General features: G+C 46.0%; 1 protein-coding gene and 1 long non-coding RNA gene across 5 annotated transcripts in view; one reads left to right on the top strand and one right to left on the bottom strand.

Moving 5' to 3' along the window:
* LOC138760028 (uncharacterized) overlaps nt 1–2,313 on the bottom strand; it is a 35,160-nt gene extending 32,847 nt beyond the window's left edge. The window contains exon 1 of the long non-coding RNA XR_011355344.1: nt 2,233–2,313. This is a non-coding gene — a long non-coding RNA (uncharacterized lncRNA). The remainder of the gene's footprint in view (nt 1–2,232) is intronic.
* The window catches only part of ppil2 (peptidylprolyl isomerase (cyclophilin)-like 2), a 408,077-nt gene that overhangs the window by 375,645 nt on the left and 13,049 nt on the right, over nt 1–19,383 (top strand). The window lies entirely within an intron of this gene.

Here is a 19,383-nt window from a genome sequence, read left to right as displayed (position 1 = left end):
TAGGGTGTAGGTTAATGTGATGTAATTTAGGCAGTATGGACTCGTAGGGCCGAATTGGCCTGTTACCATGCTGTAATAAAGATGTTTTTAAAATTTTGGATACTGTGTGGGAGGATGCAACTCACATCGGTCAGAAGTCGAGGATTATCTGTAATTTGTCAGAGGATGTGCTTCAACTATTTACCTCTTCCGTGCAGGCTCAGTTAAAACCATTTCAACATCATCTGAGGTCTCAAAGTTGTTGCTTGTAGGTTACACCATGTGGCCCTTGGGCCTCTCTGAGTGTTCCCAGAGCAGAGGCGTATAGATTCATTTTAATTCACTGGGTGCTGAGCTTCACAGAGGCTCCCCAGCACTCAGAACTGTCAGATAAATCAGTTCTGTTAAATCTATCAAAGTATTTCCTGGAATTTGGTGATGAGTAACAATGAATTGAACCAAAAGTCAAAGATATTACAGGGTTGCCAATTTAAATGCTGAGTTTTCTATTGGCATTCCAAGAGATTTGTTATCCAGCGTATAGTCATAAATTCTGCTTATTCCTTGAAGAAGGGCTCAGGCCTGAAACGTCAGTAGTATATCTTTGGACGCTGTAAAGACCCCAGCCGAGTTCCCCCAGCATTTCGGGGTGTTTTTATCACAATCACAGCATCTACAGTCTGTCGTGTTTCACGTTCATCATTGAGTCCAACATCTTAGAAACAGGCTCTTCGGCCCAACTTGCCGCACCGACCAAAATGTCCCACCCACACTCATCCCACCTGCCTCCATTTTGGCCCCTATGTCTCTAAACCCATTCTATCCAAGTATTTGTCCAAATGTTCCTTAAACATTGAAATAGTACCTGACTCAACTGCCTCGTCTTGCATCACACACCCATTCTGCACACCCACCACCCTCTGTGTGAAAAAGGTTACCCCTGAGCTTCCTGTTCAATTCTCCCCCCCCCCCCCAAACTTAAACCTATGTTGTCTGGCTACATGAGATACTGGATAGAGTTCTTGACCATGAATCCCGATTACACATGTGCCCTGTCCAAAGCATTTACGTTGCTAAATCCGTACAGGTGGTTAGCAACAGTGCCTTCAATCTGGCTTCAAATCCCACACTGTCTGTGAGGAGTTTGTATGTTCTCCCCGTAAATGTGTGGGTTTCCTCCAGGTGCTCCGGTATCCTCCCACCCTTCAAAACGCACGGGGTTAATTGGGGAATTGAGGCAGCACTGGCTCCTGAGCCTACATACCCTGCTGTATTTATTTCTAAATTTTAAAAAAAATTAAGTACCCTCAAACATATTGGGGCCCTTTTTTGTTTTTCATACTCTAATCTTTTACTTTGTTTCCACAAAATTCCAGTTCAGGATCTGCTCTAGATGTAACTTTCGTTTATCCAGCAGGGATAAGGGGAAAATGTGACAGTTATGCTTATTCAGCAAAATGATTCAACATTGACCATAGCTTCATATCTTCACAAAACAAAGCTGATGCTATCAAAGGTGCTTCAGAGGACAGTATTTACATTGAGTGTATGTGTGGCAAGGCTTCTTTATTATTTGCAGAGGGAATAATGTCATTGTTTCCATCACAATGCCATTACATACAAGTGATGAGTGTTTAAATGCAGCTTGTTATTGTTCAATGAAAAGTAAACCGCAAACTAGAGCATTGTAGAGTGCCTTTCACTGCGTTTGGGCACCAAAAACGACCTTGGAGCGAATTTTGTATTGATGCACCTCAATGAACCTGACACTTGCCTTACTTGACCTGAAGTCCAGTGTTTCCATTTCAAGAACAGCATTGAAGGGTTGTTCCACTCACAAATTGGGCCTTCATCAAAACAGTTGATCATCAAAGCCCAATGATCCTGGGGAACCATCCGCCCAGGGTCAGCACTTTCACTGAATCTTACCTTAATTTCACAGCCAGAGTCCGGCGCCTGTCGTCAGCCCCGGCCGGCTGTGGTACCTCTCTCACTGCCACTTTTGGTGTCCCACCCCTGCCCCCATTCTCAGTTCTAACTTACCAGCTCTCAGGCGGGAATCTGCCCACTGAAGCCTATGCCTGTTCGAGGTCAGCAACCCCATTCAGATGAGAGAGAGGAAACGATGGCTGCCGACCCTAGGAGCACTATGGTGTAATCACTTTTCAGACACCGATAGAGACCACAACTGTATTACACTGCTCTTAACTAGAATGTTTTCACCTTCCTAACGGATTCCCTTCCTATCCTCACCTCGACATTCCCGTCTTGCTTGGATTCTCGGCGGCTCCAAAATGCTGGGTGTCATAAGCCTTGTGCAGACATGAATTCTTGGTTCAACTTGTCTCAGGATTGGAGAGGTCATAGACATTAATAGCACTTACGTGAATAGCAACATGTATTTGGGGCACTGAGTGCTCAAACAGTTGCTGACTCAATGCAATGCTGCTGTACTGAACGTAACTTCCCTCAGCACCAGCTCCGAGATACCAAGATAGTTATGTAGATTGTCATCTTATCTTAGGATTTAGCTGACAGTTGGAACTGTTTGAGTTTTGCACGACTGAATAGAATCTTTTGATTAAGTTACTCTTTATCTTTCATGCACCCAGCTGAGGGATCAGTTTAGCTGTCTGGGTCCTGAGATCAGATTACATCTTCAGCTCCCTGCCTGGTATCAAAATCTGCAAGGTGTATCCCAAACATTCAGACAAGGCAACCTCCGTTCACCCTCCAGTCCTGAGCAGCGGTGTCAAGCTCAGAGTACAGTGTGCACAGAGTTCTTTCGAAAAGGAAACAAAAGTGTGGTTGAAGACTGTTTCTCTTTTGGAAAGATTTGCAGTCGGCTGATCAAGGCTAGCTGGATTGAAATCAATTTTAAAAGAAGTTGAAAAATTTGGATGACGCTTTTAAAAATAAACGGGCACCCTAGCTTCTATGTTTGTTCTCGATTGTGACTTTTGATTGATGAGGCGTTGTATAGGAGACATCATTACGCTTGTAGATGACACCAAGCTCCCCCAAAGAGCTCCAAACAGACTTCATGAGTTAAAAATAACAATATTGTGGTAGAATTCTGATGCCTGGGTTCTTCAGCACTGTCAAGGCAACATATGACTCAGAATCAGAATTTATTGACATGAACGAGTCACGAAATTCGGTGTTTTCCGGGCAGCATCACAGTGTAAACATTCATATCATGAACCATCTTACAACAATAATATATTTAAAAATAAATAAAAATTGTTGTGCACAAAAAGTAAGGCAGCGCCTTTAGTTCACTGATTATTCAAGGATCTGATGGCAGCGGGGTAGAAGCTGTCCTTGTGCCGTTGAGTGCTCGTCTTTAGGCTCCCATACCTTTTCCCTGACGGTAGCAGAGTGAAGAGGGCATGGCCCGGGAACTGGGGGCACTTTGAGGATAGCAGCTGCTTTTTTAAGACACTGCCTCATGTAGGTATCTTCGATAGAGTGAAGTCTGGTGCCTGTGACGTCGCAGGCCAAGTTCACAACCCTCTGGAGATTATTCTTGTCCTGAGAGTCAGTACCTCCATACCAGACAGTGAAGCAATCAGCCAGAATGCTCTCAGCGGTACACCTGTAGAAGTTTTTGAGTCTTTGTTGACGTACCGAACTGCCTCAGACACCTCACAATGTATAGCCGGTTGCGAGCCTTCTTCATGATTACATCAACGTGGAGGCTCCAGGACAGATCCTCAGAGATGTTTTGAACCCAGGAATTTAAAGTTCATGACCCTCTCCACTACTGAGGCCTCGATGAGGACTGGGTCGTGTTCCCCTGACTCTCAAGGCTCCACCTACAGAGAGGGTGGTGAACATCAAGGGCAGAGAGAGATAGGCAGACAGACACTCAGTACCTTTTGAAGGAAACACTTGACTATCCTTGACATGTCTCCATCCTGCAGCAAGTAATCTGGCCCAGTCTGAGTGAAATGAACTGTAAGTCCTCAGAAACAACCCATACCCCTGCTGCTCCTCTCAAACTTGGTGGAGAGGAACGACAATCATATGTTCACAACCACCAGGAAGAGGAGAGTATATCAGTGGACCACTGAGATGCCCTAATTGTGACCATCTTCAAGAAAGGAGATGAACTCTACTGTAATAAGTGCAGGAAGGACTCCCTGCTGTCTGTCCCAGGCCGTGCCAAGATCTCCTCAGCCACCTCCTCCCCGGAAATGGCAAACTCCTGCACGAATCACTAAGGATTCTGTCCATCAAAAAGTGCAGTGGATGTGAACTTCACCCTGCAGAACTCCCAAGAGAAAGGCAAAGACTGGCTGCTCCCTGTCTTAACCCAGGCAGCACCGTCTTTTGTAAATGACGAAAATCTGTGGACACTGTGATTGAAGTAAAAACACAAAATGCTGGAGAAGCTCAGCGGGTCCAACAGTGTCGTTTATGGAGCAAAAGGTAGAAATACATCACCAACGTTTCAGGCTTGAGCCCCTCATAAATGTATTTTCCCTGCAGTTATTTTTGCAAGATTTTTTTTGTCGTACAGAACTTTTTGTTTTTTTTTCTCTGGAATCAAGAGTTTAAATAATGTTTTGAACTTGCGAAAGGTCAGTGCCCTCTGAAGAATGCTATAATTATAGCTTGTGGCATTTTTGAATTTTCCTTTATGAACACCACATTGGCATGAAGAGAGGAAATACTTGATGGTTTTAAAATGTTATATTGGCAGACAAATAGGACAGAAAATGCAGTTTGTATGCCAATGTGGAGCTTGAGCCACTGGATGACAAAAGGAAAAGAAATGCAGGACAGGAACACTCTGTAAGGAGAGTGTACACTCTCCCCATGTCTGCATGAGGTTTTCCCCCGGGGGGGGCTCCTGTTTCCTCTCACCGTTCAAAGCGTACTGGGGGTGTAAGTTAATTGGGTGTAAATTGGGCAGCACGGACTCGTGGGCCGAAATGGCCTGTTACTGTGCCGTGTGTCTACATTTAAAATTTAAAGTACACTTATCGACATGGACTATTACCAGTAAGTCTGTTTGTGCCCTAGGGTGACCTTAATTATAAATCAGATTGGATGTTTAATCCCCACAGTAAAGCTATGTTTTGAAACTACAGTGTGATTTGGATACATTATCTTCAAAAGGTCATTCATTTAAGTGGATTAAGGGGAGAGCAGAAGGATAATTGCAAGGGCCTGATGCGTTAAATAGCTACGATCAAGTTCTCGAAGAGCTGAGTATCTGTCTGCGAGACAAAATTTAAAAAATTACAAAGGCACAAACGAAGATTTTAGGTGGCCTGAAAGTACAATTAAAAGCTACTCGGTTGCTCACGACAACATGCAACTGAGCCATTACCAATCAACAGGCCCAAGATTCTGTTTCTGCTGAGTTAGCATGTCACACAGAGAGAGGAGAAAAGAACTTGTTTGTATAGTACCTTTCTCACTGTCAAGAGAGCTTAAAGCACAATACAGTTATCACTCTCGTGGAGTGGAATGTGTGCCCAACAGAAGCCAGAACCACAAGAAACTCTCCAGTGAAGACCAAGGGTGTTTATTGTCATGCAGATCTCATCTGCTCTTCTTTGAAATAATTTAGGGCAGCACGAATAGTGTAGCGGTTTAGCACAGCGCTACTACCACGCCAGCCACCCAGGGTTGGAATCTGACGGTGCCTGTATGGAGTTTGTATGTTTTACCCGTCTACATGGGCTTCCTCCGGCCGCTCCCGTCTCTTCCCACCCTCCAAAAAAAAACCGTAGAGGGGTTAGTGAGTTAATTTTGGGCAACGTAGGCTGGAAGGGCCTGTTAATGTGCTGTGACTCAAAATTATTTTTTACATGTGACTCAAAATTATTTTTTACATGTGACTCAAAATTATTTTTTGCATGCATTTGAGTGATCAAAGCCATCCCCGGATTCCTGTGAGGGCAAAGAGTAATTGACTTGAGGCGATAACTGCATTTCTCTTCCCATGGGCACAGCCTGACTTGTTGAGTGTTTCCTGCTTTTTAGATTTCCACTCTGCAGGATTTTTGTCACTTTTCCACCATGTAACTGTAATATCTATTGGATAGTATATAATTCTCTCCGTGCTATTAACTTATCAACCTTGTTAGGTATGTTCTTTGCATTGACGGCACCTTTTAGTTATATCCATTCATTATTTAACACCCCCTCCCCCACCTTTTGTCTCCTGATTGGAGGTTTACTTTCCTGACTGGCTCTGATTGCCATGATCTACTTTGCTGCCACGCACTACTTATCCGTCCCCTCTCTTTAAACTTTACAAATTCTCCCTCAGCAGAATCTTTCCCTCAGTGACTTAATTCAAAGCTCCATGCTTGATTCGAGCTGTAACCGTGAAGAATGGGTATCAGGAGCAAGTATGGAATCCTAGGCTGGTAAGGGGAGGTGGGGGGAAATATATTCAGACCTTCAGCACGACCACAGGCCCGTCCTCCCCACCTGCGTGCTCACACTAAAAGAATGGAGCACTTTGCAAATCACCACTTGCAGAAAGCGGCTCGCATAGGCTGGCAATCAGCACCAGCAACCCTGGGTTCATATCCGGTGATGTCTGCCAGGAGATGGTATGGTCTCTCCATAACCTGTGTGGGCTTTTCCCAGGTGCTCTGGTTTCTTACCACGTTCCATGATTGGTCAGTTCATTGGATGTAATTCGGCAGCAAGGGTTCCAACTTCTACCCTATTGTAAATAAACTATTTAAAAGCTATCGAGAAGATACAATAGCACACCAGGACAGATGGCAGTTTGCTGGTGTGAATCATAATGAGATCATGGTTGAGAATTGTTTGAAATATCCAGATGGCTTGATGAGACACCATTCCTGTTAGTCATCTCTAGGGATGAGAGGCAGGTTATGTAGGACAACAGTGGAGAGAGACCCTGAAAATGATACTTATGCTCGACTTGCCGGCATATGCCATCTCTGGTTGTGATCAAGATGGCGGCATTGCTAAAACTATGTTGAAGCCAGCATTGCCACGGGTGTGGAACAGGGGAGCGGAGAAGCATCTTACGGCGCTCCTCCGCAGGGTTCTACTCCCCAGCCAACATGTCCAACAACCCAATGCAAGTTTAATCTGCCAATCAAGTAAGCCTGGCAGCATTTTCTTTCACGCAGGAGGACCCATGGAGGTCTTTTCCCAAGATGGCGGCACCCATGTAGTAGAGCACAAGGTTAGGGGGCTCTGGGGAAGCAGAAGACCAGCATGGTGCACCGAAGCAAGTGAACATCAGCCCACCAAGAAGGAGAAGCCTGGGGTAGGAGACTACCGCAGCGGACCAACGTGGGGCTCGGAGGAAGAATGGCTCACACCAGGATGCCGGCAACTGGGATACGGGAACCAGGCATCAAGACCGGGATCCGTGAGGGTGCCGATGGCGAGCAGGGATCCCAAAGGACCCCAGGCTCTGGCAGCTTCTCAATTGGGACCAGGGGCCAAGGAGGGCAAGCACATATGCTGGAGCAACTCAGTGGTTGATGTTGCAGGCCAAAAGTAGAAGAAAAAGAAACGTCCGCTTTGGTATTTCAGCATGTGGTAAGACGGCATTGCTTAAGAGCCAGTGGTGAGATTCTCATTGAATTGAGTTGAGGTTGGCACATTTATCCTCTCTCTGCTGGCTCCTTGCAGAGCTGTATCGTTCGGGTATCAGAAATAAACTTCAAATCCTCTTTCTCACAACTAATAAACACAGCAGATTTAGTGGAGAGAGCGGTTTGAAACGAGCTGCCATCTGACGTGGTCAATACAAGCTCACTCAAGAATGAATTGGATAGATACATGGATGGGAGGGTGATGGAGTGGGTACAGGTCAGTGGGACTAGAATAGACAGCACAGACTAGAAGGGCCATATGCCGTAGTTTTCTTTGGTTCTATAGAAGACTTTCTCTGAAGTGTTAATTATAGGGTAAGTTTACTTTCTTAAAGCGTTCTGTTTAAAAATGTCTGTGGTCATTTGAACCACAGTGGCACATTGAAGACAGATCATTCAAGTCATATCTTACAGCTATGGTTAACGCTCAGAGCAATGGCCTTGAAAATCTCTTCCAAAATCTTGTCGCGATCCCATCTGGGAGGAGCTAATTTAGTTCTCATTGGAGGAATCAAACTCAGAACCAATTCGATTTGGTGTGGCTGTGCTGGACAGCACAAAAATACCAGAAACCATTCAGTGAAGAGTTAAGTGAATAATCTGTAGATTTTACTGTTCTGAAATGATCTGTTTAACCTTGATGCTGGGCAACTAATATCCATGCCCAGGATTACGTGTAGTCTTGGAAAGAAAGGACGAAGCAACCGAAGGGGAATTCTGTGGGAAATTATAAAAGAGCAGGTGTAAGATGCTGGCCTGATTCCATATGGCAGAGTCTATATTCTGTTTGTATGGGGGGGGGGGGGGGGGGGGTGGGGGGGTTAAAACCTTTTATGAATATGGTTCATCTTATTTTTATGATGAAGTATTTCACTAAACCATCATGGTTTTTTCTGTGCCTGTGTCACGGGAGGAGTTTAAAGTGGCCAGAGTGCATCAAACCTGGTTCATTCTCCAACTCTCCCTTTCCCTCCTGCACCTTCTGACAAAAGCAATTCTCAGAGTCCTGAATGAAGGGGGGAAAAAAAGTGTGAGTGCCCTGCGTTGTTATCCTTCTTTTTTGGCCACGCTGTGGTTCAGAAACGCTGAGTTAGACGAAGGAATATTGCTTTGCCCTCATAACGTTTAAACTTCCCTAAGGATGTTATTTAAGCTCGCCGTTTACAGAAATGTCACCCTTAAAAGTGGCAGCGGATTTACTCCCAAATCATCAGTGTACTTGTGTACACCCCATTGTTTCAAGAAGACATCACTAATAAAATATACAGATCCAAAAGGACATTTCTAAAGCTAAACCACAATGTTATTGTGTGACTGGATGTTCTATTCTGCTCAGCAGATACGAATTCAAATGCCTGGCAGACACTCTTCAGTTTTATGCCAAGGAAACTCAATACGATAAAAAGGGATGTTTGCAATTTGCCGCGTCTTTGACAGCCGCAGAAAGTCCCAAGGTGCTTTCCAGCCAATTAACCGCTTCTGAAATGTAGTCGCACTTATAGCTAATGTGATAGCCCATTTATCCACATCAAATTCCTGTTTACAGCAGTGTGATAATGACCAGATCATTGATGCTCTGAGGAATAGATCTGGGTCACATTGAGGTGGTTGTGATTCCGAAGGGAACCACCAGGACTCCATTGTGTCTAGATAAGTGCTGGACTTCAGCAGATCCACCGCAAGGGCAAAGGGATGCAGAGTGACAGAGGCAATTGTCAAGTCCAGGTAGTAGTGCTGCAAGGAAGGTCATTTGTGCCCACTTGAGAGGATTGGTCGTAGCTCAGTTTAGCAAAAGACAGCATCATTGAAAATGCCCCACCTCATCAGTACCGAGAAGAGCCACACTAGGTTTAAGTGTGTGCAGCGGAACTTGAGCCCAAGTCTTTCCCCTCGGCAAGAGTGCTTCCACCAAGTTGCAGCTGCCACAGCTGCCTGTCTTTATCTCTCACACAGTTTTACTGAGGAACTTTAGCACAGTCGGTGCACCTGGGACACTCACTTTTTCCTGCCAACTCCTTCCACTTCTTCCCCCACAACCATCACACCACATCCTCCTTCTTTCATCCTTTATTCCAAATTTATGTGAGTTATTGTATTGTTAGTCATGGTTCGTACCTTTAATGAAGCTGCTATTAACTGTTTTGATTGAAGGAATGAGATCCATGTACCTGAGTGAGTCCATTGTGGTTGGTGTAGCATGGCTAGGAATCGTGATGCTATTACAGTACCAGCGGCCCAGGTTCGAATCCGACACTGTCTGTAAGGAGTTTGTACGTTCTTCTCGTGTCTGCATGTGTTTCCGAGGGGTGCTCTGATTTCCTCCCACCCTCCAAAAATGTCCTTCAGCTAATGCCGACTTAACTGAAGGCGGTCACATGCAAACGCCAACTTAAAGGCTTCCAACCACACTGGATTTCATTTAAATGGATATCTTGAAAACTCCAGAAAACTTTTGAATATGCATTAGTAGTGATTAATCAAAGGGGCTCAAAGAATCACACTGATATAAAAAGGCCAAATTTAACTATTTTATCTAGTAAAATAGGACCCCACTGAAGGGGATACACTGACCAACATATGGAACAGTGCAGACCTTGGTCATTGGGGTTGTCGGTTAATTTGGATGTAATTGGGGGGGTTTGGGATTAAATGGCCGGAATCGGCTTCAACCGTGCTGTACATTAAAATTAAAATAAAATTTAGAACTCTGTGAATTTCCCTGTCATGTGGATACTCTGTCAGTTCCAAAACAAAATTACTGTAAGGTTTTATTCCGAGACTGATGGTGCAGACCAGGTAAATAAGCTGCCTGACCTTCGCAGAGACTTAGATGACTAAGGTCTGCACTGTTTCATATGTTGGTCAGTCTATCCCCTTCAGTGAGGTGCTATTTAACTAGATAAAATAGTTAAATATTGACCTTTTTATATCACTGTAAGCTGTGATTCTTCGAGCCCCTTTGATTAATCACTACTAATGCACATTCAAAAGTTTCCTGGAGTTTTCAAGATATCCATTCAAATTAAATCCAGTGTGGTTGGAAGACTTTAAGTTAGCATTTGCATGTGACCGCCTGCAGTTAAGATCTACATCAGTATTGGTAAATGACCCTGGTCCTGTATGAACGAGCAGAGGCACAGAGGTTTCATGGCATGGTGATTGTTGCTCATGTAGGAATCGAGAAGCCTTCATTAATAATATGGAAGCACGTTCAGATCTCCAAAATCTAAGATCTGGTAATTAAATAATTGGATTAAAAAGTTATTGTCAGCCCACCTTGTTCACTTAGACCAGTGGTTTTCAACCTTTTTCTTTCCACTCACATCCCACTTTAAGTATTCCCCATGCCATAAGTGCTCTGTGATTGGTAAGGGATTGCTTAAGATGGGGTGTGAGTGGAAAGAAAAAGTTTGAAACCCACTGTTTTAATTGTTCCCTAATTGACTCATTATGTGCACGGTTTCATAACTCCAAAGGGTATAGAGGGCTGTGGACAATGTTTCTCAAGCAAAATATCTCAGTAACAATTGGGTATAGAGAAGTGGTTCTCAACCTTCCCTTCCCACCCACATCCCACCTTAAGCAACCCCTTACTAATCACAGAGCCCTGATGGCAGAGGGATTACTTAAGGTCGAGTGTGAGTAGAATGGAAAAGGTTGAAAACCACTGACTTAAACCATAAGGAACAGAATGAGGCCACTTGGTCCCTCAGGTCTGCATCCACCATTTGAATCATGGCTGATGTATTTTTCCTCTTAACCCCATTCTCCTGCCTACTCCCCATTAAAAAAAAACGACACCCTTACAAACTTTTTCTTTCCACTCACATCCCACCGTAAGCAATCCCTTACCAATCGCAGAGCATTTATGGCATGGGGAATACTTAAAGTGGGATGTGAGTGGTAAGAAAAAGGTTGAAAACCACTGGTCTAAGTGAACAAGAACTTCCGTATTAAATCTCCCCAGTCTCCCCAGTTGTTTGGCCTCCTCTGCCATCTGGGGCAACAAATTCCACAGATTAACCACCCCCCCCCCCCCCCCCCGACTGAACAAATTTCTCCTCATCCCCGTTCTAAAGTGACAGCGAGACTGGTCCTAGAATCTCCCACTACTGAAAACATCTTCTCCACGTGCATTCTATCCAGACCTTTCAATATTCGGTAGGTTTCACTGAGATCCTCCCCCACTTTTCTAAGCGCCAGCAAATATGGCTCTGCAGCATACAGTCTTCCTGAGGGTGATTCTCGCAAACTTCCTCTGGACCTTCTCCGACCCCAGCACATCCTTCCATCAAAAAGGGGCCCACAACTGCTCACTCTACTCCAAATGTGGTCTGGCCAATGCCTCAGCATTATATTCTTGCTTTTCTATTCTAGTCCTCTTGAATTGAATGCTAACATGGCATTGGCCTTCCTTATTATGACTCAACCTGCAAACTAACCTTTGGGGAATCCTGCACCAGGGCTCCCAACTCCCTCTGGATCTTTGCTTTCTGAATTCTCACCCTATTTAGAAAAGTCTCCTTCTTGATTCCTTCTACAAAATTACATGGCCATACACTTCCCCACTACTCTCTATCTGCCATTTCTTCGCCCATTCTCCCAACCTGTCCAAGTCCCTCTGCAGACTTCCCGCTTCCTCAGCACTACCTGCCCTTCCAGCTGCCTTGGCATCACTTGAGGGAAGGTGATCTGTTGCCATTGAAAGCAATGGTGGAGGCACTGCAGTGTTATTTCTTTTGCCAGTCCTCAAAAATGAACTGACAAATTGGTCCTTTGGTGAATGTAGATGGTCAATAAACCCTGCCCTCATCCCAAGAAGGAATCCAAAATCTACAGAATATCTCATCAACCAATCATGTTCCAAAACATACTAAATGCAGTCTAAACCAGGGATGCAAGATTCAAAAGACAAAATATTTAGAGGGAAAGAATGAGATGAAGAGTACTGGAGACTTAAATGCACTGTATTATTTATGCATTTTTGAAGTTTTCAAATGATAATTAAAATTTTGGGGAATTAATAACTCTATACAGAACCATAGAACATTACAGCACAGAAACGGACACCTTTGTACCTTCTAGTCTGTACCAAAGTATAATTTTGGCTCATCCCACTGTCCACAGCCCTCCATACCCATTCCAACCATGTACCTGTCCAAATTCTTCTTAATGTTAAAATTGACCCTGGCATTCGCCACCTCAGCTGACGGCTCGTCCTACACCCCCCACCACTCTCTATGTGAAGCAGTTCCCCTAAACCTTTTCCCTTTCACTCTTAAACCATGTCCTCTGGCTTGTATCTCACAGGGGACGAAGCCTACCTACTCTGTCCACCCCCTCATAATTTTAAATACCTCTATCATATCTCCCCTCATTTGCCTTGTAAATTAACTTGTTGAGCAGCAGAAAGATGGGCTAGTGTTGATTCAGATTTACCAGGGCAATGAAATTTAGAATGAAGCAGGCTACCAGAAAAAAAAATTGGAATGGATAAGCCTTTTTTCCTGAGAATGAAGAACTGCCGATGTGAGAATTTAAATTTAAATTTAGACACACAGCACGGTGACAGGCCCTTTCGGCCTACGAGCCCTTGGACCCAATTCACCAACATCCCTGACACACTTCGAACGGCAGGAGGAAACCGGAGCCCCCAGGGAATATCCACGCAGACCCGGGGAGAATGTACAAACTCCTTACAGACAGCGCGGGATTCAAACCAGTCCCGATCGCTGGTGCTGTATCAGCGTTGCGCTATCCGCTACACCCACCACGCCACCCTGAGCCAACACTGAGAGGTTGGAGAACCTCGGCAGTTCAGGCAGCATCTATGAAGTGAAATAGTCGGTCAACGTCTGGAGACATGAACCCAGGGCAAAATGTTGACCAATTGTTTCGTGCATGGATGCTTCCTGACTTCCCAGAGTCCCAGCCTCTTAATTGCTTTATGTTTCTAACCAGTTTGGAGTAAATATTGCAAGCTTACATGCTTCAAGTGTTGCAAAACCTATCGCCGGGGGACTACCTGCAGTAGGGCAGGGGATCTCAGCCAATAACAAACTTTATTTCCATGTTTCCTTCTTCATGTGTAAGTGTCACAAGTGTCTGCCAATTTTACTGCTCAGTAACAGAATTGACAGCTTGTAAAGGGTTAGATGAGGTTTTGAAGATTATTGATTATTTATTTGACTTGTGCAATCTTTCTCCAGAGGATTGAATGGGGACAAGTGATTCAAGCAAGTTTCGGTCAATTTATTTGGCGTGGGCGGATGAATGTCGACACCTAGGTAACTGTGTGATGGATGCACATGACTACAGTGCCAGTAAAATGCATGCAAAAATACACCGAAATGCTGCAGTCACCTTCTGACTGGGCACCCTCCAAACAGGTGGCATTAATATCGACTTCTCTGGCTTTTCCAAATCCTACCACCCCTCCCCCTCGCCTATTTCTGTCTCTCCATTCTGTCTCTTTTCACACAAACATGATAAATTCTCACCTCGTCCCTTATATCCAATTTGCCCCTTTTGTTGGTCTGGATTCCTCCGCCTCCAACCCAGCATTGTCTGAATCCTGAGACTTTCTGAGATTCCCTGCTTCTGGTTTATTCCTTGAAGAAGGGCTCAGGCCCGAAACATCGGTGATATACCTTGGTCTCCGACAGTTGCTGAAAAGACCGGCTGAGTTCCTCTAGAACATACATGTCAAACTCTGGTCCGCGGGCCAAATTTGGCTCGCGATATAATTATATTTGGCCCGCAAGATCATATCAAAAATGTATTAGAGGTGGACCACTGGCCGCCGCGCCAGTATAGCGCATGCACAGTAACCGCTGTGTCCCAGGGTGAGAGAGAGAGAGAAAAATCCTGGTCCTTGAAAAGTAGTGGTGGGTGGTTTTATAAACACACTGTCATGTCCCCCCGCCCACCCCCCCCCACCACAGCGCGGCCTGGCCAGTGTCAGGGGAAGCCAAGGCCGCTTCCCAGCGCCCGGAACCCCAGTGGCACAGCGTTTCTTGGAGCTGCAGATGGAGTCGGGACGCCGGAGGGAAGATTGGGGCTCCCTGCCGGGCGATGGGGGCGCTGGGCGCCCTGCGCCTTCCCACCGGACCAGCAGCGGGTGCCCGGAGTACACGTGGAGAGTGAGGCTGGTCGGGCAGGTAGGGTGGAACCCCCCACCAATCTCGGGAGTGGCGTGGGCTGAATCGGGATTAGCCACGCTCACCTGCTCCTCCACCGCTGACCGGGATCCCAGCGCGGTCCTGAGTGCGGAGACTGCCCTGGAAAGGTCCTGGGACACCGGCACGGAAAGAAAAGGGGGTCCGGGAGAAACTCAGCAGGTCAAGGGAGGTCCGGGAGAAACTCAGCAGGTCAAAGGGGGTCAGGGATAAACTCAGCAGGTCAAAGGGGGATCCGGGAGAAACTCAGCAGATCAAAGGGGGATCCGGGAGAAATTCAGCAGGTCAAAGGGGGGTCCGAGAGAAACTCAGCAGGTCAAGGGGGAGGGGTCCGGGAGAAACTCAGAAGGTCAAGGGGAGGGGGTCCGAGAGAAACTCAGCAGGTCAAGGGGGGTCCAGGAGAAACTAAGCAGGTCAAGAGGGGTCCAGGAGAAACTCAGCAGATCAAAGGGGGATCTGGGAGAAACTCAGCAGGTCAAGGGGGGTCCGGGAGAAACTCAGCAGGTCAAGGGGGGTCCGGGAGAAACTCAGCAGGTCAAGGGGGGTCCGGCTGAAACTCAGCAGGTCAAGGGGGGTCTGGGAGAAACTCAGCAGGTCAAGGGGGGTCCGGCAGAAACTCAGGGGGGGCCTGACCTCACCAGGACTGTTGCCCACTCCCCCTCCCTGCCGCAGGCCAACCCGCGACTCACGGTGACGGGGCCGCTGACCTGCCGAGATGTCGCCCTGCAGCGAGAGCCGATGCCCCTGCACTGTCGTTGTCCAACCCGATCGCCCGCAAACCCCGCCCTCCCGCACACAGGCCTGAGTAAATATTATGAACTTTAATCTCAGGATAAAACGATCTTCCAATAGTTTCATGTCACAGTGATAAATATATTCCTGGTTAAAAATGGTCCTGCACCTGGATACAAGCTCATTAGGCATAAAACTTGAAAAGTGTGTAAATCAAAGGATATCTGTACCAATGGAAAAAGGGCATGGCAAATAACCCTGCTAGAGTTCATGCCCACAATCAGTCACCCATTTGATTGTTTCAGGAATCATGTTATTCTCCCACATTCTCAATAGCCCTCAGATTTTACTATTCGACAGCACACTAGCAACATTTGACAAATCCTCTATAGAGAAATATTATTTATTGAATATTTTATTTCTCATTTGTTAATGCTTCTGGAAAGAGTTTATCCAAAACTATTATTAAACATTTATTTTAATAAGAAAAAGTTTAACATTACATATGTTGAAAGAAGAGAAAACATGCAGATGTTGTTGAAAATTTTCAATAAATATTTAGTTCGGCCCTCGACTTAGTCCAAGTTTTTAATTTTGGCCCTCATTGAATTTGAGTTTGACACCCCTGCTCTAGAACCTCGGTGTGTTTTTTTTGCTGTTGTTGTGTTGCTCGTCCTTTGGAGTCGACGATGACCATGAGTTTAAAGTCAAATGGAAGATTGGTGGCTGTAGGTCCGGAAGTGACTGGTGAGGTCAATCTGGGCCCTGAAGGCTCGCCCACATGTGGGATACAAGCGGGTGGGTGCTGTCGTGGCAGTAAATGTTGCTCGGGCCTTGCACACAGCACGCTTTCATTGCGCCTCGATGATGCGCCTGATTTCAGCTGCACAGGCTCCTGTGGTGATCTTGCTGCACCAAGCTGGACGGTCAAGGGCAAGCATCTCCCACATGTTGATGTCGACACCTAGGACATTGAAGGACGCTTTGAGGCAATCTTTGTAATGTTTCTTCTGCCTCCCGACTGAGCGCTTGCCCTGACGCAGTTCTCCATACAGCAGCTGCTTAGGCAATCGGCTGTCTGGCATTTTTGCTGCAATCACAGCGTCTGCAGACTTTCATGTTTCACTCAGTAAAGTGCTCAAACAAAAGGCTGAAGAGGATGGGGGAGGGCGTGAAAGGCGAAAGCGTCGAAAGCGCACAAGGGGTGAGGGGAGTCATGGGGCAGTGGGGGTTACATTTGTCTGTGGTTGCCAATGGCCAGTTGTGTTCCCATGCTGATATGTGCTGCCAGTCTGCTTCTTATTAGTCCAGAGACAGGTGTCACAGCGATTCAGACTTGGCATTCAGGGAGCAGGTAGAGAGTCAAATCGTGCAGCGGAAAAGGCTGAGGTTTAAAAGCGGCAGAAATCTAATAAGAAAGTTAGAACAGTTTGAACAACTGATACATACTTTATTTATTTTAGACCTTCATCTTTAATTCATACCAAGCATCTTTCAAAGCATGTTGACTATTTGCAAAGCAAACTTCCTGCCTTGTAGGGGGAAATAAAACTATGAGGAGAACTGGTCAGGAGTTTATATCAGTGACAAGATGGTGTCGCTAAATGTTAGCATTTGTCCTTTTCCAACACAAATACAGGTATTCGTCGCTTAACGTTCACAATACGTTCTGTGAAACTGGGAGTTATGTGATGTGGATGTTGTGCAAACCCAACACCCAACCCCAACCAACCAATTTTCCCCTGCACCCGCTGCAACCGTGTCTGCCTGTCCCGCATCGGACTTGTCAGCCACAATTGAGCCTGCAGCTGACGTGGACATTTACCCCCTCCATAAATCTTTGTCCGCGAAGCCAAGCCAAAGAAATATTATATACTTAGAAAAGCTACATGGGATGCTGTAGTGTACCTGTAAGGTTTTTATTTGTAAGTAGGGATCAGTGTGAGGACCGACACAGGGCTGTGGGGAGAGAGTGGGGCAGTGGAATCAGTGTGGGGACCGAAACAGGGCTGTGGGGAGAGAGTGGGACAGTGGGATCAGTGTGGGGACCGACACGGGGCTGTGGGGAGAGAGCGGGGCAGTGGGATCAGTGTGGGGACCGACACGGGGCTGTGGGGAGAGAGCGGGGCAGTGGGATCAGTGTGGGGACCGACACGGGGCTGTGGGGAGAGAGTGGGACAGTGGGATCAGTGTGGGTACATGGTATACAATTTCCTATAGCTAGCGATCAGTTTTTCTAAACCGCAATAACTGAATAATTATAGAACACGGACGTATTTGCAGTCGGACGTTAAGCGGAGCGTACCTGTATTTTAAAATGTCATGCAAGGGTTATGAAGCTCTGATGAGAGAGTGCTTGACTTCGAAACAAAATCCAAATTTTACTATCACATTATAATCACGGGTTGGAATCGGCCGGAGGTCTTCTTTCTCAGGATTGTTCTTGTGCCTTGTGCTTCATTGGACCTCCTTGAATGCACTCCTTCCCAACTGGTCAGTGGTCCTGGTGGCATAGAGAAGTCAAGGGCACTTGGTGAGAGTTATGATTTTTTCTGACTCCCACTGTGTCTGAATCTTGCTCAACTTGTCTCTCAATTTAGGCACGGCCCCAGATATTTGTGGGGCCAACTGGTCTGTGTGCATCTCTGACATCTCCAAATTTAATTTGGACATACAGCATGATAACAGGCCCTTCTGGCCCACAAGCCCATGCAGCCCAGATATTATTCCTTGAGGAAGGGTTCAGGCCCGAAACGTCGACAATATATCTTTGTCTTCTATGGACACTGCAAGTCCGCCTGTGTTCCTCCAGCATTTCCCCAATTAACCTACAATCCCCACACAGTTTGAAGGGTGGGAGAAAACCAGAGCAACCGGAGGAAATGGACAAGTTCCTTGCAGACACAGGGAGAACGTACAAACTCCTCACAGACCTTATTTGAACATGGGTCGCTGGTGCTGTAACAGCGTCACGTTAAGTGTGCCAGCTTAATCTGTTGCCTTGGCCATCTTTCCCTCGTTTACTGGTCCAGTAATTTAATCACTGCATTACTGTTCCTTACAAAATCAAAAATAATTGATTTTATTTTTGTGCCTGATGCAGAATTAATTTTGGACACATTAGTTCTTGCTAACAACACATGTGCTGTATATGGAATCGAGCATTATCCAGCAGTGCACCCCCTCCCCGGGTCTCTCTCTCCCTTATCCCTCTGTCTCCCTCCCTCCCCTATTGGAGAGCTCATTTTATCTGCCCTCGCTCCCTATCACCTCAGCATCTTTCCCTTCTCCTCTCCCACCTGCATTCACCTGTTCCTTCTTACCTGTTAGCCTGTGCTCCTCTCCCCTTCCCTTCACAAACCCAGCACCCCACCACACCTTTTCATGGGGGGGGGGGGGTCTGCCTGCTCTTCAGCACTCCTGGAAGAAGGGCTCAGGCCTGAAAGGTTGACTGCCTGTTACGTTCTATGGATGTTCCATGATTTTCTTCAGCCCTTTTTGTGCTCAATCTGTCAGTGCTGTGTATAATCATTCAGCAAAAGGAGGTGGAAGGTGCTCCTTCCGTCCGATATCCTACTGGTCACCCTTGGGCAAGGTATAGAACCTGTTTAGCCTCCCAATCAGGGTCACGTTGTAAGGTAAAACATCATGAGATGGGAATGTGTGAGGAGTTACCCTGTACAGGGCTGTAACAAGATGTGAATGCATCCTTGTACTTACAAGATAAGAGAGACATTGATGGATTGAGAGGCAGGAAGCTAGCAGGGAAAGGATAGCAACAGTTTTAGTCATTGGACAAGTAATGATATGATGATGTTCTAAGCATGTATCCAAGGGTATAAAAAATCACCATTTTGCTGATAACGGCAGAATGCATTCTCCGACTA

This window comes from Narcine bancroftii, chromosome 4 (assembly GCF_036971445.1).
Source record: "Narcine bancroftii isolate sNarBan1 chromosome 4, sNarBan1.hap1, whole genome shotgun sequence".
Classification (NCBI taxonomy): domain Eukaryota; kingdom Metazoa; phylum Chordata; class Chondrichthyes; order Torpediniformes; family Narcinidae; genus Narcine; species Narcine bancroftii.
This window is presented reverse-complemented; position numbering and strand designations above follow the sequence as displayed.